The following is a 6,258-nucleotide window of genomic DNA, read 5'->3' on the forward strand; positions in this document are numbered from 1 at the left end:
CCTTTGTGGTATGTAATCTTGTAGTACAATTTTAGAGAGATCCATACATTAAAAGAACAAGTTATTGTATGGAAACTAGGAAAAAAGCTTGCTTTTGCCCCTTTTTGGTCCTTTATTCCTGCATGTTTGAGGCATCTAGTCCATACGCAATCCCAGTATTCCCTTTGTAATATGGAACCTGCTGGTACAATTTTAAATAGATCCATACACTTACCCACAAGTAATTTTCTGGGAACTACAAAATGCTTGTTTTAGCTACTTTGCTCCTTTGCGGCTCCTTGATTCCTAAACTGTTGGTACCATAACCCCCAAAATCAACTAAACATTTCTTTTGTGTTATCAAACCTTCTTGTAAAATTTCAGTTTAAATTAAAGTTATTGTCCGGAAACCAAATGTGTCTTCGGACGATGAGCGAGACGACGCAGATGCAGAAGACGCAGAAGCCAACATCATAGCATTATACGAACCCACAAAAACAAATTCGGTCGTAAAAGAATTTATAAGGAAGGAAAAACACCATCTTGTCCTCAAATGAACGTTCGGATCATTAACTACATATGAGTTGCATTTCTAATTGAAAAAATCAGCAACTGAAAGCATTTTAAAATCCAACTAGTTTGAACTTCCGAACATCTTTGATATCCTTACAACTGGCTTGATGACAAGCGTAACCAATCGAAACTGTGATCTGTTTAAAAGATCTGCAAAATGGTTTAGCAATATTACACGTGCATTATAATTAAGCTAAGATCGTTGTGTGGTGATTGACACTTAAAACTTGTCGCAGATGTGCATTTCGTCAATAAATGTCTAAGTGATGCTTCAAGCCAACACATTTTAAAATTCCGAATTTATACAAAAATTGAAAAGCGTAGTGCGTTTTTTGTGACCTCCTTTTACCTTAATTATTTATACATTATAGTTTAGGCGCCAGCTGAATCCCACCTATTTTCACTTTTCTTTTGTGTTTAATAACAATCGCTTGAATTTTGCGATGATCTGTTTTTTGGTCTGTTTGTTGTCTTTTGCTACTATCCCCGTTTTCAACCAATAAGACAAAGAAATTTTACTCCAATACGCAATGTGGACATCAAACAGTTTATTTTCAGAGAAAATATCTATTTATCTAATTCAAATTTGCAAATTGTTTAACAATTAAAGTCTTGCATTTAATATTAGGATAGGTAAAACGCACCCCATCATCATCAATTTTATCATCATTCTAATCTTTTTTTGTTTCTTTTTTTTGACATTTAGCAAAAAAAAAAATATGTTTGATTCAACATCTTTTATATCACGCTTGAAATTTTTTATCGAAATTCCGCAATTTCCCTTTTTTTTTTGTATACACGATGTTTTTTTTTTTTTTTTTTTTTTTTGTGTGTTTTTTGTACATCACGGCTATAAACTGTGCTCTCATTGTTTTGCCTCAAAATGATTTTTTAAAGTAACAAACAATTATTGATTTCATATTTTTATCAATACATATTTTAATAAACAATACAATATGTTAAACGAACATTATTATATGACAGATCAAATATACAACCATAAAACCATTGAACAATCAAGGTTTCATAGAACTAGGGTCGTAACAAATCTGTATATCACAGATCAAAAATACAACCATTATTACTATTGCATCAACACGTCCATTTTTACTGATAATAACTGAATTTCATAGAACTAGGTTAATTAAATCAATGTATACAACAGATCAAAAATACAACCATTAATACTATTGCATCAACACGTCCATTTTTACTGATAATAACTGAATATCATAGAACTAAGGTAATTAAATCACTGTATACAACAGATCCAAAATACAACCACGAATAAGATTGCATTAACAAGTCCTTTTTTACTGATAATAACTTAATTTCATAGAATTGGGGTCATAAAATATCTGTATATCACAGCTCAAAAATACAACCATTAATACTATTGCACCAACACGTCCATTTTTACTGATAATAACTGAATATCATAGAACTGGGGTAATTAAATCACTGTATATAACAGATCAAAAATACAACCATTAATATTATTGCATCAACACGTCCATTTTTTACTGATAATAACTGAATTTTAGAGAACTAGGGTAATTAAATCACTGTAAACAACAGATCAAAAATACAATCATTAATACTATTGCATCAACACGTCCATTTTTTACTGATAATAACTGAATATCAGAGAACTAGGGTAATTAAATCACTGTATACAACAGATCAAAAATACAACCATTAATACTATTGCATCAACACGTCCATTTTTACTGATAATAACTGAATGTCAAAGAACTAGGGTAATTTAATCACTGTATACAACAGATCAAAAATACAACCATTAATATTATTGCATCAACACGTCCATTTTTACTGATAATACCTGAATGTCATAGAACTAGGGTAATTAAATCACTGTATACAACAGATCGAAAATATAGCCACGAATACTAATGCATCAACACGTCCATTTTTACTGATAATAACTGAATGTCATAGAACTAGGGTAATTAAATCACTGTATACAACAGATCAAAAAATACAGCCACGAAGACTATTGCATCAACAAATCCATTTTTACTGATAATAACTCAATGTCATAGAACTAGGATAATAAAATCACTGTATACAACAGATCAAAAATACAAGCATTAATACTATTGCATCAACACGCCCATTTTTACTGATAATAACTGAATGTCAAAGAACTAGGGTAATTAGATCACTGTATACAACAGATCAAAATACAACCATTAATATCATTGCATCAACACGTCCATTTTTACTGACAATAACTGAATGTCATAGAACTAGGGTAATAAATTCACTGTATACAACAGATCAAAAGTACAGCCACGAAGACTATTGCATCAACAAATCCATTTTTACTGATAATAACTGAATGTCATAGAACTAGGATAATTAAATCACTGTATACAACAGATCAAAAACAGAACCACGAATACTATTGCATCAACACGTCCATTTTTACTGATAATAACTGAATGTTATAGAACTAGGGTAATTAAATCACTGTATACAACAGATCAAAAATACAACCATTACTATTATTGCATCAACACGTCCATTTTTACTGATAATACCTGAATGTCATAGAACTAGGGTAATTAAATCACTGTATACAACAGTTCAAAAATATAGCCACGAATACTATTGCATCAACACGTCCATTTTTACTGATAATAACTGAATGTCATAGAACTAGGGTAATTAAATCACTGTATACAACAGATAAAAAAATACAGCCACGAAGACTATTGCATCAACAAATCCATTTTTACTGATAACAACTGAATGTCATAGAACTAGGATAATTAAATCACTGTATACAATTGATCAAAAATACAAGCATTAATACTATTGCATCAACACGTTCACTTTTACTGATAATAACTGAATGTCAAAGAACTAGGGTAACTTAATCACTGTATACAACAGATCAAAATACAACCATTAGTATTATTGCATCAACACGTCCATTTTTACTGATAATAACTGAATGTCATAGAACTAGGATAATTAAATCACTGTATACAACAGATCAAAAACAGAACCACGAATACTATTGCATCAACACGTCCATTTTTACTGATAATAACTGAATGTCATAGAACTAGGGTAATTAAATCACTGTATACAACAGATCAAAAATAGAACCACGAATACTATTGCATCAACACGTCCATTTTTACTGATAATAACTGAATGTCATAGAACTAGGGTAATTAAATCACTGTATACAACAGATCAAAAATAGAACCACGAATACTATTGCATCAACACGTCAATTTTTACTAATAATAACTGAATGTCATAGAACTAGTGTCATAAACTCACTGTATACAAAAGATCAAAAATACAACCATTAATACTATTGCATCAACACGTCCATTTTTACTGATAATAACTGAATGTCATAGAACTAGAGTAATAAATTCACTGTATACAACAGATCAAAAATACAGCCACGAAGACTATTGCATCAACAAGTCCTTTTTTACTGATAATAACTGAATGTCATAGAACTAGGATAATTAAATCACTGTATACAACAGATCAAAAACAGAACCACGAATACTATTGCATCAACACGTCCATTTTTACTGATAATAACTGAATGTCATAGAACTAGGGTAATTAAATCACTGTATACAACAGATCAAAAAATACAGCCACGAAGACTATTGCATCAACAAATCCATTTTTACTGATAACAACTGAATGTCATAGAACTAGGATAATTAAATCACTGTATACAATAGATCAAAAATACAAGCATTAATACTATTGCATCAACACGTCCATTTTTACTGATAATAACTGAATGTCAAAGAACTAGGGTAATTTAATCACTGTATACAACAGATCAAAAATACAACCATTACTATTATTGCATCAACACGTCCATTTTTACTGATAATACCTGAATGTCATAGAACTAGGGTAATTAAATCACTGTATACAACAGTTCAAAAATATAGCCACGAATACTATTGCATCAACACGTCCATTTTTACTGATAATAACTGAATGTCATAGAACTAGGGTAATTAAATCACTGTATACAACAGATCAAAAATAGAACCACGAATACTATTGCATCAACACGTCAATTTTTACTAATAATAACTGAATGTCATAGAACTAGTGTCATAAACTCACTGTATACAACAGATCAAAAATACAACCATTAATACTATTGCATCAACACGTCCATTTTTACTGATAATAACTGAATGTCAAAGAACTAGGGTAATTTAATCACTGTATACAACAGATCAAAAATACAACCATTAATATTATTGCATCAACACGTCCATTTTTACTGATAATACCTGAATGTCATAGAACTAGGGTAATTAAATCACTGTATACAACAGATCGAAAATATAGCCACGAATACTAATGCATCAACACGTCCATTTTTACTGATAATAACTGAATGTCATAGAACTAGGGTAATTAAATCACTGTATACAACAGATCAAAAAATACAGCCACGAAGACTATTGCATCAACAAATCCATTTTTACTGATAATAACTCAATGTCATAGAACTAGGATACTAAAATCACTGTATACAACAGATCAAAAATACAAGCATTAATACTATTGCATCAACACGCCCATTTTTACTGATAATAACTGAATGTCAAAGAACTAGGGTAATTAGATCACTGTATACAACAGATCAAAATACAACCATTAATATCATTGCATCAACACGTCCATTTTTACTGACAATAACTGAATGTCATAGAACTAGGGTAATAAATTCACTGTATACAACAGATCAAAAGTACAGCCACGAAGACTATTGCATCAACAAATCCATTTTTACTGATAATAACTGAATGTCATAGAACTAGGATAATTAAATCACTGTATACAACAGATCAAAAACAGAACCACGAATACTATTGCATCAACACGTCCATTTTTACTGATAATAACTGAATGTCATAGAACTAGGGTAATTAAATCACTGTATACAACAGATCAAAAATACAACCATTACTATTATTGCATCAACACGTCCATTTTTACTGATAATACCTGAATGTCATAGAACTAGGGTAATTAAATCACTGTATACAACAGTTCAAAAATATAGCCACGAATACTATTGCATCAACACGTCCATTTTTACTGATAATAACTGAATGTCATAGAACTAGGGTAATTAAATCACTGTATACAACAGATCAAAAAATACAGCCACGAAGACTATTGCATCAACAAATCCATTTTTACTGATAACAACTGAATGTCATAGAACTAGGATAATTAAATCACTGTATACAATTGATCAAAAATACAAGCATTAATACTATTGCATCAACACGTTCACTTTTACTGATAATAACTGAATGTCAAAGAACTAGGGTAACTTAATCACTGTATACAACAGATCAAAATACAACCATTAGTATTATTGCATCAACACGTCCATTTTTACTGATAATAACTGAATGTCATAGAACTAGGATAATTAAATCACTGTATACAACAGATCAAAAACAGAACCACGAATACTATTGCATCAACACGTCCATTTTTACTGATAATAACTGAATGTCATAGAACTAGGGTAATTAAATCACTGTATACAACAGATCAAAAATAGAACCACGAATACTATTGCATCAACACGTCCATTTTTACTGATAATAACTGAATGTCATAGAACTAGGGTAATTAAATCACTGTATACAACAGATCAAA

This window comes from Mytilus edulis, chromosome 6 (genome assembly GCF_963676685.1).
Source record: "Mytilus edulis chromosome 6, xbMytEdul2.2, whole genome shotgun sequence".
NCBI classification, from domain to species: domain Eukaryota; kingdom Metazoa; phylum Mollusca; class Bivalvia; order Mytilida; family Mytilidae; genus Mytilus; species Mytilus edulis.